The sequence below is a fragment of the Chiloscyllium plagiosum genome, chromosome 7 (genome assembly GCF_004010195.1).
Source record: "Chiloscyllium plagiosum isolate BGI_BamShark_2017 chromosome 7, ASM401019v2, whole genome shotgun sequence".
Taxonomy (NCBI): Eukaryota; Metazoa; Chordata; class Chondrichthyes; order Orectolobiformes; family Hemiscylliidae; genus Chiloscyllium; species Chiloscyllium plagiosum.
The window spans coordinates 114,313,071-114,328,815 of record NC_057716.1 but is presented as its reverse complement, the minus strand read 5'-3'; the positions used below and the strand labels follow the sequence as shown (position 1 = coordinate 114,328,815).

Here is a 15,745-nt window from a genome sequence, read left to right as displayed (position 1 = left end):
TCAGGATCTGGAATAGCTGCAAGAGCGAGGGACACTGACAGACGCAACAATTAGACGCACACAGTGAGGGATACCACATGGAGAGATACTGAGTGATATCACCAGAGTGCAAGATCAAACAATTGTGTAGGAAGAAAGGGTTTTGATTCATGTTGCACTGGGATGCGCAACCTGTGAGCAGGCGAAGTGATAGCCGAGTGGCATTATTGTGAGACAATTTATCCAGAAACTCAGCAAATGTGCTCTGGACACAGGTTCAAATCCCGCGATTGCAAATGATTGAATGTGAATTAAATGCTTCAAAAGATATGTAATTAAAAACCTGTAAGTGAGTATTAAATAATTGCTGATGTTAAGAAAAATCCACCGAGTGCATTCATGTCTTTAGTGAAGCAATCTAAGGTGGGTGTTTCCTCCGATTGTCCTAGACCCCGATAGCCCCGCCCACCTGCTCATTGACCTTCTCAAGATGGCGGCTCTGAGGCCCGCGCTCCCTCTTCCTTCAAACAAATGGCGGCCGTCACCCTGGGCCGCTTTCCCGACAGAGACCACCATCTCCTTATCCGGGCCTGGAGGGTCTTTTTTCGGGTTTTTTTCACCTATATCCGCGTCTTGTGAATTCTCTCCGCTCCTTTCTCCCAGTGAGTCTCCCACACGCCGCTCTCTGAAGCCGATCGTAGCCACACCCGGAGAAAGCTGCACCATATGCGTCCTGGTTAATGTGACACTGTGCATGCCCTTCATAGAAACCAAACTGCGCGTGTGTCGGAGGTTATCAGTGAGTTTATATAGAATATTCATAACCGCACAGAATCACGGGAGAAATATTTGACATTAACAATTTCTCTGTCGAGTTACAGTCATTCTGATATGTAAATCGGTTGTTCGGTCCAATTTAATCATATCGGCCAGATATGTAAATTACTAATCGTTCTGGGAGTTTGAAAATAAGTTTGTTACTCGAGTTGTGTAAATCGATTGGAAATATGTACACTGTCCGATTTACATCTTAACTATTTCTTTAAAACCTCACATTGTTTAATGAGAGGAGTTTAATGTTCCACTATGTTGTGAGAATGATCAATCCTGCAAAACAGTTTACTTTCTGACCAATCCTCAAGCGTTCACTCCCGAGAATGCATTGGCCCCGCTCCTCACTTACTCTGGTTGGAGGACCGGACGCTGCTCTGTCCTCCAGTTCCGCCCCTTCTTCCCAATTGCGACTCAGCAGCGAAGCAACAGAAACATTCAGGGACAAGGGAAGTTGGAGTCGATGCCTTGTGATGCGGTGAAAATATCCCGAATCTTGGACCGAGAGGCCTTGGTTCAATTCACAGATGGTGCAGGTGTGTGTAAAAACAACTTTGAACAGGTTCATGAGGGAAAACAAAGGGAGTCAGGAACCGAGTAAAAGCAATACAAAAAGGAATACAGTGCTCTCAATACTCAGATGATTTTAGTCTTTTCCAAGTGTTTCAGGGTCCCAATACTGTTCCACTCCTCCTTGTGCACATATACCACGTTTGTGGGGTAAAGCGTTGTGGTGGGTTATAAAGGTGCTTTTCTAGAACTCACTCGGTTTTGGAGTTGAAAATGGGTGAGAAAGAGTAGGGTTTTGTATGGAGTTACCTGTTCCCCTCCTGTTGCAGCATCTCATTATTGCCCTGACTCTTCCTCGTACATGTTTGGTAGAGATCACTGTCATTTCGTAAGCCCACAATACAAGATCCGTCACTCTGTTTAAGACAGCAGAAATCTCTTTTAGCACTATAGTCATGACATGCATGGACCTGTTGCAGTGCTTCAAACTCAATGAGGCAGCTATACTCTCTATGATAGACAGACTGAGTTTAGAACCTCCACTGTCCTTAAGACTTTATGCACTGCTTGCACTCTTCCATTTCCCCTTTGCACGTTCCCTTTCCAACCCTCCCCACCTGCATCCCTCCACAGTTGGAGCTGTCAAGGGCAGAAGTCTGTGGAATAGCCTCCCTAACCTTCTCTATCCTCCTTTAAAGATGTATTTTAAAATCGTTCTCTTTAATCAACGTTTTGATCATCCATGAAGCACTTTAGGAGATTTGCCATTGTGAAAGTTCCATACAATGCAAGTAGTTGTTGTTGTAATTGCCATACATTAGGAGAAACAGGAATGATGCAGTCAAAATTGTAACAAGAAAGTCACTGATAGGCGGAGTGTATAGGCCACCAAACAATTACATCACATTGGCATGGCCAATAAACAAATAAATAACTAATGCCTGTAAAAATGGTACAACTATTATCTGGGTGATTTTAATTTACATGTAGATTGGTCAAACCAGCTCAGTCAAGGTAGCCTTGAGGTGTTCATTAAATGTATCTGTGATAGTTTTCTTGAACAGTATGGAATGGAACTGACAAGGGAGCAAGCTATCCAAGATCTGACCCTGTGCAATGAGCCAGGAATAATTAATGACTTCAGAGTTAGGGATCCCCTGGGAAGAAGTGATTACCGTATGGTTGAATTAGAATACATTTGGAGAGTGTGAAGATAAAATCTAATAACTGGGTCCTGTGCTTGAACACTGGGAATTACAATAGAATGAGAGAGAATCTGGATAAAGTAGACTGGAAACAAAAATTTTATGGTAGGAAGTTGATGAGCAGTGGAAGATTTGCAAAGACATTTTACAAAGGTCTATTCCAGTGAAAAGGAAGGACTGTATGAAAAGGCATACTCGGCAGTGGGTATCTGAGGAAAGTGATCAAATTAGACCATAAGACCATAATACATAGAAGTGGAAGTAAGGCCATTCGGCCCATCGAGTCTACACCGACATTTAATCATGGCTGATGGGCATTTCAACTTCACTTACCCGCATTCTCCCTGTAGCCCTTAATTCCTTGTCACATCAAGAGGTTATCAATCTCTGCCTTGAAGACATTTAGCGTCCCAGCCTCCACTGCACTCCATGGCAATGAATTCCACACGCCCCACTCTCTGGCTGAAGAAATGTTTCCACATTACTGTTCTGAATTGATCCCCTCTAATTCTAAGGCTGTGCACACCGGTCCTAGTCTCCTCACCTAATGGAAACAATTTCCTAGAGTCCATCCTTTCCAAGCCATGTATTATCTTTTAAGTTTCTATTAGATTTCCCCTTAATCTTCTAAACTCCAATGACTACAATCCAAGGATCCTCAGCCATTCCTCGTATGTTAGACCTACCATTCCAGGGATCATCTGTGTGAATCTCCGCTGGACACGCTCTCGTGCCAGTATGCCCTTCCTGAGGTGTGGGGATCAAAACTGGACACAGTACTCCAAATGGGGACTAACCAGAGCTTTATAAAGGCTCAGTAGCACATCGCTCCTTTTATATTCCAACCCGCTTGAGATAAATGACAACATCGCAGTCGCTTTCTTAATGACGGGATTCAACCTGCATGTTTACCTTTAGAGAATCCTCGACTAGCACTCCCAGATCCCTTTGTACTTTGGCTTTATGAATTTTCTCACCGTTTAGAAAGTAGTCCATGCTTGTATTCATTTTTCCAAAGTGCAAGACCTCGCGTTTGCTCACATTGAATTCCATCATCCATTTCCTGGACCACTGTCCCAAACTGTCTGAATCCTTCTGCAGCCTCCCCACTTCCTCAATACTACTTGCCTGTCCACCTAACTTCGTATCATCAGCAAACTTCATTGGAATGCCCCCAGTCCCTTCATCCAGACCATTAATATATAATGTGACCATGCAGGTAACCATGCCTGGGATCCAATTAACAACAACATGTCCAGCAGTAACTTTAGTGTAATTGCCGAATGGGCAGACTGTTCAATTCCAAGGAGTTATCCAAGCAACTCAGTCCTCAGTCACGCAGTCCCCTCAAGTTCAGTCTGTTCAGATTTCTACTATACTTGAAAATGAGGACTCCCAGGAATCTGTGGACAGCATGACTGACTCTCAGAAGCATAGAGAAATTCTATTGAGACGACCTTCATACAGGAAAATCCTGAATGAACTTTCTTCTGATCCCCCTAGTGTGCCAAGAAATCGATGAGAAATCAGAAGAAGAGACTATCTCAACCATTACTACAACGACGATGCAGACACCCATCCAGCGGACGAGCAGCAGACAATACATTGCTATCACACAGGTGGAGCAATTCAGCTGGCCAACAATGGTGCAGATGAAGTGCAAGGACTCCAGACACTAACAATGACCAACGCAGCTACAGCCAAGGTTGGAGCAGCCATTATACAGTATGCACAGAGCCCTGGTGGACCGCAAATCTTTGTGCCTGGCAGCCAAGTGCTTGTACATGGTGCTGCTAGAGATGTTCAAACCTATCAGATCCGTACAACTCCTACCTCCACTGCTGAGGAGGGAATGGTTATGGCATCTTCACCAGTCCTGCAAGACCAGATCCAAAATGCTGAAGAAACCACTCGTAAACGTGAGATCCGCCTCATGAAAAACAGGGAAGCAGCTCGAGAGTGCCTTCGCAAGAAGAAAGAGTATGTGAAATGCTTGGAGAATTGGGTTGCTGTTCTGGAAAATCAAATTGAAAGAGAAGGCGTACAAATTGATCAAAAACAGCATGAAACTAGAGCTTGGAAAATGTTAAAGGTCAACAGAAAGCCACAAAAGAGCTATAAAGAAAAGTAATATAGAACATGAGAAAAATAAACTAGCACCGACTATAAAGACAAAGAGCAAAAGTTTATATAAATATATATAATGAGAAAAGAATGGCTAAAGTAAATGTTGGTCCTTTGGAAAATAAGAAGAAGCATTTAGTTAAAGGGATATCACAGTGGAGGATACTAATATCTTTCCAGTAACGAGCAAAGAGACAAAGGTAGGTGAGGATTTGGAAACTATCATTATTACGGAACAGCTAGTTTTAGACTGTTTGGAGGTAATTGAGCTGACGATAGAAAAGTCTCCTGACCTTGATGGAATGCATCCCAGGGTACTAAAAGAGATGCCAGGAAAAATAGCAAATGCGCTGGCAGTAATTTTCCAAAATTCGCTGGACTCTGTGGCAGTCTCAGCAGGTTGGAAAACAGCAAAAGTGATGCCACTGTTTTAAAAAGGAGGTGGACAAAAAGTGGGGAATTATAAACCAGTTAGTTTATTCTCTGTAGTGGGAAAGATGCTTGGGTCTATTATCAAGGAAGAAATAGCAGGGAATCTCAATAGAAATTGTCCCATTGTACAGACACAGCATGGGTTCATGAAGGGCAGGTCATGCTTGACCAATCTTTTGGAATTCTATGAAGACATTTCAAGCAAGGTGGACAATGGGGACCCAGTGGATGTGGTGCAGCTGGATTTCCAAAAGACCATCAACAAGATGCTGTGCAAGAGGCTGTTGCATAATATAAGGGTGCATCGTGTAAGGGGTAGAAGATTGGTTTAATAATAGGAAGCAAAGTGTGGGGATAGATAAGTATTATTCTGGCTGGCAATCATTGATAAGTAGTGTGCCTCAGGGATCGGTGTTGGGACTGCAATTATTTACAATTGATACAGGTGATTTGGAGTTGGAACCAAATGTAGGGTGTCAAAATGTGCATGTGATACTAAGATGATTAGCGGAACAAAGTGAGTGGAGGACTGTGAAACTTTGCAGAGGAATATACATACATTGACTGAGTGGTAATGGTCTGTCAAATGAAATAGAATGTTTGCAAATATCAAGTTTATACTCTTTGGTTGTACTAATATTTAAAAATAAATAGTTGAATGTTAAAACGTTGCATCATTTGCTCTGCAGAGGGACATAAGAACCCTTCTGCATGAAGGTTGGTCACCAGGTACAACAATCAGTTCAGAAAGTAAATGGAATTTTTCCTTCATTGCTGAAGGGATTGGGTTTAAAAGCAGAGGTAATGTTCCAGCTGCATTTGGATGCTGGTGAGGCCACACCTAGAGTACTGCATGTAGTTTTTATCTCCTTAGTTGAGAAAGGATGTACTGGCACGATAGGGGGTGCAGAGGAGGTTAACTAGGTTGACTCCGGAGTTGAGGGGGTTGGCTTAACAGAGACTGAGTAGATTGGGATTATATTCATTGGAATTCAGAAGAATGGAAACATATAAAATAATGAATGGAATGGATAAAATAGAAGTTGAGAGATGTTTCCATTGGCAGGTGAAGCCAGGACAAGAGGGCATCACCACTAGACTAGAGGCAGCAAATTTAAGACTGAATTGAGAAGGAACTTCTTGACCTCTACGGAATTCATTGCCCAGGGAAATAGTTGATGCTAGTTCAGAAAACGTTTATAAAGCTAGGTTAGATTTTTTAAAAAAGTAATTAATTAATGGACATGGTGAGAACGTGGGTAAATGATTGTGTCCACGAAATGATCAGCCATGATCTTATTGAATGGCAGAGCAGGCTCGAAGGGCAGGACGGCCTTCTACTGTTCCTAGTTCTTATGTTATACATCCCCCCCCCTCAATCGTGACTTGGAGGTGTTGGTGTTGGATTGGGATGGACAAAATTAAAATTCACAGAACACTAGGCTATTGGTCAACAGGATTATTTGGATGCACTAGTTTTGCTGCTTCTTCATCAGGTGGTTTTCAGATGTTGTTGTCATTTTTAACTCTTGTAACTCATGAACAGCAACAAAAGCCACGAAGCAATCTGCATGCTCGAGCAAACAATGGGCTCCGGGTGATTGATGTCAGCGGCGGACCAATGGAAAGGCAGGGACAGAGCTGGAGGACCTGGCGGGGCAGTTGGTCCTCGGACCAATCAGAGTGAATGAGGGGCGGGACTAGACTATACCACGTGATCATCCTCACGGTCTGTTCGGGATGTGTGGACAGAGGGCTGTTGGTAAAGACAGAAATAAACAGCAGCAAACGGGAGGGAAATGGTGTTGGTATGGTTTGAGAGGTTTTATAGACATTTGGTGCACATCGGAAAATACAAATTTGAAACTTAGTCCCGTTTTTGCAGTAAACGGGAAAATGCCTCATCCAGCGATTGACGCGAGTAAGCGCCGCCATCTTTATTCGGGGCAACGATTCACTGGACACGTGCAGCCGCCAGCTTTGTAGGGGGCAAAGTTCAGCGGAATGCATGTGCAGCCCTCTCTGGTAGAGAGTCATAGGGCAGGATTTACACAGAGCACATTCACACCCAGAGAAATGGATGTTTTTTTCTGGATTTGTTTCGTCATGCATTTAAATGATTTGGATGTGAATAGAGGCGGTACAGTTAGTACGTTTGCAGGTGTCACCAAAATTGGAGGTATTGTGGACAGTGATAAAGGGTATCTCAGAGGACAATGGGATATTGATCGGATGGAACAATGGGCTGGGGAGTGGCAGATAGGGTTTAATTTAGATAAAAGTGAGGTACAGCATTTTAGAAAAGCAAATCAGAGCAGGACTCACACACTGAATTGTAAGGTCTTGGAGAGTCTTGCTGAACAAAGAGACCTTGGAATGCAGGTTCATTGTTCCTTGAAAGTAGAGTCACGGGTCGATAGGACAGTGAAAAAGACATTTCGTATGCTTCTCTTTATTGGTCAGAGCATTGAGTAAAGGAGCTGGGCAGGACATTGGTTACGTCACTTTTGGAATATTGTGTGCAGTTCTGGTCTCCCTCCTATCAGAAGGAGGCACTGAAACTTGAAAGGTTTGAGAATTGATTTTCAAGGATGCTGCCAGCGTTGGAGGATTTGAGTTGCGGGGAGAGGCATAACAGGCTGGGGCAATTTTACCTGCAGTGTCATAGGCTGAGGTGTGATGTTATAGAGGCTTATAAAAATCGTGAGGGACATTGATAGCGTAAGTAGACAAGGGTTGGTGGAGCCCAGAACTAGAGGATATAGGTTTAGGGGTGGGGTGGGGGGGGGGGGGGGGGAAGAATTCAAAAGGAGCCTAAAGGGCAGCTAAAATTGTAACATTTCAAAGGCATTTGAATAGGAAAGGTTCAGAGGGATGTTGGCCAAGTGCTGGCAAATGGGAATACATTAGGTTAGAATATCTGGTTGGCATAGATGGGTTGGATCGAAGAGTCTGTTTCTGTGCTAGACATCTGACTGTGGGATCATAAAAGTGAACATTGCTCTGATTCATCTCTGGGCTCCTTGATGTCCACTTGTTTGTTATCTAGCAGTGATCAAGGCCAAAGCTCTGTTGCCTGTTGAGAAGGTGATGTTTGACTTCCTTGTACTGCTGCAGTTGGTATGGTGAAGGTGCTCCCACAACGTGGTTGGGTAGGAGACATTACAGATTATGCACTCAGAGATAGTGAAGAGTAGAAGATATCTGTATAAATCAACACATTTTTAATTTCACAAAAATATTGAGAACTTTTGACATAAGGCCACAGATGGAGAAGATTATGTCCGGTGACCAAACCTTTGCCAAATAAACAATTTTTCAGGAATGACTTAAAGGAAGAAAGCAGATCTTTGAGGGTGGGAATTCCAGACCGTGTTGCCTTGGAATCTTTAGAAACAGTCACACAGCTGAACTCAAAAATAAACACATCATTGAGAGTCTAAACTTAAATGAGTTATTGAAATGTGAAAGTGTGTCTGGTGCATGGAGATAGGAATGATTATAGCCATGAATTAAGTCAAGGGTGTGAAAGTAAATTGCTGTTGCTTATAAATGGGAGCCTTTGGATGGATCAGCAAGCTCTGGTACAAGTGAACACTTTGGCGGTAGAGTTTTCAATAGTCTGGAGATGATACGGAGGGTGATGTGGGATGCTGGCAAGGAGTAGGTTTAGATAATGAAATCTGGAGTTAATAAAATGAATGAATGAGAGTTTCAGTAAATGAGCTGAGACTGTGGTGAGGTCAGATGATATCACTGAAGCCGAAATAGTGGTCTTGGAGTGGGACTGGGCTGTCACCCTCAGCTCTGGGATTCAGCTGTTTGTCAGTTTGTGAATCAAATTTGTAACAAGCTCAGAAGCTGATTGGCCCTGGAAGAACCCAAACTGGGCGTCACTGAGCAGGTTATTGTGAGCATGTGCTTGACAGCACTGTCGATGACAACTTCTATCACTTCACTGCTGAGCGAGTGTGGACTGATGGAGGGAAATTGGCTGGGTTGGATGTGTCCTGCGTTTTTGTGTTGAACAACACTGGGAAACATTTCCCAATGTCGGTAGATGCCAGTGCTGGAGCACTACTTGTCTTGGTGGGCAGCAGGTTCTAGAGGAGAAAGTGAGGACTGCAGATGCTGGAGATCAGACCTGAAAATGTGTTGCTGGAAAAGCGCAGCAGGTCAGTCAGCATTCAGGAATTTATTCCTGAAGAAAGACTCATGCTCGATTTTCCTGCCCCTTGGATGCTGCCTGACCTGCTGCGCTTTTCCAGCAACACATTTTCAGCAAGTTCTGGAGCACAGCCATCAGTATTATTGCAACAATGCAAGCAGGGCCCATAGCCTTTACACTACTTGTCCATTTCTTGATCTGATTTGAAATGGGTTTTCAACCAATTCAATTCACATATTTGATGTCATGGACAAATTGAGAAGCCTCATCCACTTGGCACTGCTGGCTGAAAATTGCTGAAAATGCTGTCGTCTTATCTGTTGCATGAATGTGTGAGGCCCCTCCATCATTAAGGGTGGGGATATCTGTGATGCTTCCTGCAGTGAGTTGTTTAATTGCCCATCACCATTCCTGACTAGGTGTGGCAAAACTGCAGAGCTCAGATCTGATTTACTGGTTGTTGGATCACATAGTTCTATTTGGTGTTGCTTGCACTGTAGCTTCACCAAGTTGGCACCACATTTTTAGGTATGTCTGGTATTGCTCCTGGCATGCCCTGCGGAAATCTCCATTGAACTAGGGTTGATTCCCCTGGCTTGATGTTAATGGTTGAGTGGGGATATACCAGGCCATGAGATTTCAAATTGGGCTGGAGTGCAGTTCTGCTGTTGCTGTTGGCCCACAGTGAGACAGATGTTGCAGGGTCAAGAGAGCTGATTGTGTTGTTGTATTTTCAAGTGCATTGGTAGATGTAATGCGATCCATCCAGTTTCATTCCTTTGTTGAGACTGTGCAGTAACTAATACAATGAGTGATTTGGTGGGCCACTGTCAGGAATGCAACTTTTGAAAAAAAGGCTTTGTGATTTCTACATGAAAGAAGTGAAACTACATGGTATTCGAACAGATGAAAGACTGAACAGACAATCAAGGTATTTTTCAATGGACAATTTCAGTTACGTCACACTATAAATTTTTGCTATAAATTCTGTGCCTTAGAATTGTGCCCTCCACAATCACCTGATGAAGGAGTGGCGCTCCGAAAGCTAGTGTGCTTCCAATTAAACCTATCGGACTATAACCTGGTGCTGTGTGATTCTTAACTTAGAATATTACAACACTACTAAGAGGGCTGCATGTAAACAGGCTCAGGCCAGTTAGTCAATGCATTCGGAAGGATTTCCTCCAAGTTTGATGACGCAATATTATTCAAAACCGTTAACTTCAATCTGCAATGTTGTTATTAACAAAAACTTCAGGCTGACACAAAGCTCCCCACCCCACAGCAATGTGGTAACCGGGCCCGGCCCAGGAACTGGAACTGGGACATTTGTGGACTGTGAACTCAAAGAAAGGAAGCAAACACAATTCTGACAGATTAGTTCTCAAAGATGAGTGGCAGGTTTGAGACAAGGCCGGTGGTATAGCATCTTGCATTCAGCTTAATAGTATTTCTTATTTACAGTCGTGTTTTGCAAAGCATAAAGAACCGGTTTGTTTTCCGTGGTTGGGGAGTTTTATCCTCGTTGATCACAGTTGCTGCCTCTCACTCCCCAAGTCAAATCATAGGATCAAAACAATAAACTGCAGGTGCTGTAGACCCAGAAACAAAGTGCTGGAGAAACTCAGCAGTTCTGAGGGCATCGGTGAAGAGAAAAAAATTGTTACATTTCAAGTTTATGTCTGAATGGACAAAAGGTCATTGGACGTGGAACTTACAATGTTTAATTCCCCTCAGAGATGCTGCTGGGCCTGCAGTTCTCCAGCACTGTGCTTTCGATATTCAACTTTATTTACAAAACAGATCAGAAAAATACGAATCTCCAAAAGTGAAAGGTTCATTGCAAACATGAGCATAGTTTCCACACTTGAGTTACACAAGCACGCCTCAGTTTAAAAACAAGATTTAACTCAAAGTAATATTCCATCTCAAATTTAGCCGAGTTACACCAGTAATAAAGTTCATCCACCCAATGAGGCACTTCAGCACAACATCCTGCAGTGTTCACACAACCACCTTTACCAAAGAATGATCACATGTCACAAAATTGAAGGCAAAGAGCGTGTCTCTTTACAGGAGCTGAAGTCAAACTCTCAATTTTTGGAAAGATTTTTATTAAACCTGATTGAACATTTAAATCTCAGAGCAAAATCTTTGCTTTTTTTAAACAAAGTGTGTGGGAAACATCCCACATCTTGCTAAAGGTTCAGTTCAGTCTGATACATAGAGCCAAAGGTCAAGCAAACATCACACTTTCCATTCACTTCTACAAAGGGCTGACATCACAGTTCTTCAGGATTTAAAGTAGTTTATAAATTGTTTGTAAAATCTTTTGTCACATTAAAGAACTGGACAAGAAATGTTATTGTATGCAATAAGAGTGAAGCCTGTGACAGCAGATTTAGCTTTGGAGGGCAGTTTTGGACGGCTTTCTAAATTCTGGGAGTACTTTGCGAGACTGCTCCCAGATGGTGATAGTGAGCATATCTGGAATGCACTGTTTAGATTTGGGAATCCATGGGAAACAATCCGTGGTTTCACTAATACTTGGCTTGCGTTGTTGGTGTACAGTAAGCAATTCATAAAGTTACTTATGTATTGTTGTTGACTACCTGAATGTATTCAAATCTGCCAGGTTGCCTTCAATAGTGTGAATGCATCTATTGTAAATATTTGGAATATTCCAGAACTGCCCCGTGCTTGGCAAATTCAGGGGGGACAAAAAATCACATTGAGTAATTTGAAATTAACAATCCAAGAGGATGTAACCACTGAAGTATTCAAATCAAATAGTTAAATGGAGTGCTCACATTTAAATTACCTGTTATCCATAGGAATGGATGGACTGACAGAATTGGGACGAAATTCCTGGCTGGGGCGTGTGAAATGTGCTCTGATAATGTCACCTGCATTTACCAACAATAGTTTTGCGAGCTCGGAAGTTTAAAAAAAAACAAATCGAGCTTCATTGCTGCTCCAGTCGGGTCCCAAGCTCTGTGAAAAAACAACAATGTTCAGGTTTATTGCATGCACTCTGAAACACGTGTTCCTTCTACAGATCCTGCAAGTTTCCCCAATGAGCTAAGTCCATCCAAATGATGTTGCTAACTTTGGCCAACTCATTTCTTTCCTAGCCTCTATAGCCTGAAGAGTGACCAGAAGCAATTACTCCCCATATGTGGGAATATTACTGACGAGGATTTTTTCCTTCAGCATTGACTTCCACATATTCAGTGCACAGAAAAGATAAAAAGCTTGTTACCTTTTATAGAGCAATGATTCAGTGGGAGTAAAACGCCAACCTTTTCTTGCATAAAAATCACGCTGCCTACATGTTGAACATGATCCTAACGAAATATTTTGTGCGAAACAAATCACATGATACATAGTTATTCAGATAATAAAACAAATGTGTTCATTGAAGAACCCAGAGGAAAAGGTCATGAAATAATGTGAGTTTGATATGCCTCAATCATCATTTCAAGTGCATTCTCTGCATAAATTCTCCTTTTCCTCCTCGAAGTTTTCAACTTCTTGAATAATTGAGAGAATGAAGTCACAGTTGTACAACACAAAATCAGACCCTTCAGTCCAACTTGCCCATGCTGACCAGATATCCAAAATTAATCTAGTCCCATTTGCCAGCATTTGTTCCATATCCATCTTAAACCCTTTCTACTGATTATCAGTTTATTTTACTTTATCAGCACTTGAAATACTGACTTTTCTTTTCTCCCAACATTGGTTAAAGAAATCATAAGTTCATTCATCCAAGTTAATTTTGTAATCTTTCACAAAGATACAAGTGAGAACAACATATAGCTGAGTGCAAAACAAAATACTGCATCTGCGTGATATCTGGGAACACTCTAAAGCTGAGGTACTGATACTGCACAAGTTTGTCAGCACGGTTTCAATTACTGGCAATAATTTAGTAATGTCTTAGCCTTCACAGAGTTAAGGTAAATGTGAGATATCTGAATTTCATGAATTGGTTCCTATTGCACGTTGAGAAGATTAAAACAAGAATAATTTTTGTTGATCAAAGGAGAAAGTGATGACCAAAGAAGCTGGACATCAGAGTTGAAAAGTGTCATGCTGGAAAAGCACAGCAAGTCAGGCAGGAGAGTTGATGTTTTGGGCATAAGCCCTTCATCAGGAATCACAGGTTTCAGGAAAATAACTGGCATAGACTTATGCCAATACATATGTAGAGGGGTCAGAGCATGTTACTATCAGATTAGAGACTAATTTCAGATTTGGTACCATTCAGTGCAACATTTAGGTATGATATTTACATTTGTACCTAAAAGAGAAGTTGTCTAAAATTACAAACTCTAGAATGATTATACGATTAAACCTTGAAATAAAGCTGGTGAACAAGAATGGCAAAGTGAAGTCCCATAAGTATCGCTTTGGGCCGTGTCAAGTAAGAATTTGACAACAGAGTTGTCACTTTGGTGTAACCTGCAGTCTGGCCAAATTGCAGCAAAAATCTGTTCAATTTTATCTGCAAACTATTGAATGCAAAATCCTCCTTGCACAATAATGAGGCAGCATTTTGGGATGTAATTTTAAAATATATTATTTTCAAAGTTACTCACAATTAAGAGTGATCACTTGGTGCTGTCTGCATAACACAGTACAAAAAGGAATGAACAAAAATAAAACATTATAACCCAAATTCAGAGTTCCTAATTGATTGATTTGCATGGGTCCAGCATTTATAAGTAATCAATTTTTGAAAATAAATACAGAAAAAATTACTAACTATATTGGAGTACAGTCAAGTTTCTTACTGAACAGTGACAGGATTGGACAGAGACCGCATGGATTTAAGAGAGGGGAATCATACTTAGCAAATCTACTGAAAAAATCTACAGTGTCGAATATAAAGAAAGAAATTGCAGGACATTGAGAAAAGCTGGGTTTTGTGAAAGAAAAACTATATTTGACAAATTTACGACATTTCATTGAGGAGATAACAAGCAGAGCTGATAAAGGGCAATCCAATGATGTTATGTATTTGGATTTTAAAAATGTAAATGATAGGGTGCAACATAAAAGTTAATTGCACAATTTAGGAACTCATGGTATCGGGGTAATGTATTAGCATGACTGAGGATTGGTTAACCACACTTGCTGGGTCCTCACTTGGAGTACTGTATACAATGTTAGCTCCCATATTTAATAAAGGATAAACTAACATCGGAGACCATTAAAAAAGATTCACTGAGCTGCTTTGAGGACAAAGGGTTGACCTCTCAAGAGCAGATAAGCCGGGGTGATCTTATGGAAACAAGATTCTGAGGAGCTTGACAGGGAAGATGTTGACTAGATCTTCTAGCACCAGTGAAGTCTCAAACCAGGGGACATTACATAAGGGAACATTCATTTCAGAAAAAAGTAAAGCATTTTTTCTCTCAGTGAATGGCTATAATTTTCTCGCCCAACAATTGTGAAAATTAAATGTTGGAGGGGAATGGTTGGGTTACTCTTTGGAGGGTTGTTCTGGATTGTTGGTCTGAAGGGCCTGTTTCTACACAGTAGGGAATCAATGATTCTATCTCAAATTATTTTAAAAGAGGGCAGATAGATTTTTGAAATATTGAGCAGTTGAGGGCTATGCGGATCAAGCACAAAAGAGGTGTTGAGGTCTGGGTTGGCCAAGCCATGATCTGATAGAATGGGGGAACAAGCTGAAGGGAATGAATGCCCTACTCCTGCTCCGATTCCTTGAGGCTCCGTTTCGTGTTTTTTTTTCCAAAGAAGAGCGTGATACAATGTGCTAAAGATCTCAGATGTTGTGAAAAGGAGGGAAAATGGGGTGTTTATATACTGATTCAGAAGGCATTGATTCATCAACCACAGCTTTCCAGTCATGAGTTGGAAGGCAATTCCCTCCATGAATAAAGGGAATCTACTGCAGAGCTCACACAAAGGGAATTCTTACCCTCAATAAACACTCCCATCACATTACCCAACATATCAGCTAAAGCAGGACACACTGAGCATGCTCTAGCCAACAAAGTACCCGCGTGTGATTGATGTCAGCACCGGACCAATGAAAGGACGGTGGGCGGAGCAGGAGGGCCAAGCGTGAGGTTGGTCCTCCAACCAATCAAAGTGAATGCAGGGCGGAGCTAAACTAAACCATGTGATCACCCTTGCGCGCGGCGCAGAGTCGCTGAAATGAATGTTCGGGAAGTTATGGAGAGAAAGGATACGGTAAGGAAAGAAATAAACAGGGAAACGGGAGAAAAACTGCGTTGCTATGAGCGGAGAGGTTTTACAAACAAATTGTGCACGTCGGAAAACACAAATTTGAACGTCCCAGTCGCGTATTTGCAGTAAATGAGGGATGGCCTCAGCGTGGCTGCAGGCCTGAGTGAGCGCCGCCATCTTTATTCGGGACAACGATTCATTGGACATGTGCGGATCTGCCATCTTTATAGGGGGCAAGGTGCAGCCAGGCGCATGTGCAGCCTTTCTTTCG

General features: G+C 42.1%; 1 pseudogene; it reads left to right on the top strand.

The window, feature by feature from the left end:
* The first annotated feature begins 1,269 nt into the window (after positions 1-1,269).
* The window catches only part of LOC122551963, a 73,049-nt pseudogene continuing 58,573 nt past the window's right edge, over positions 1,270-15,745 (top strand).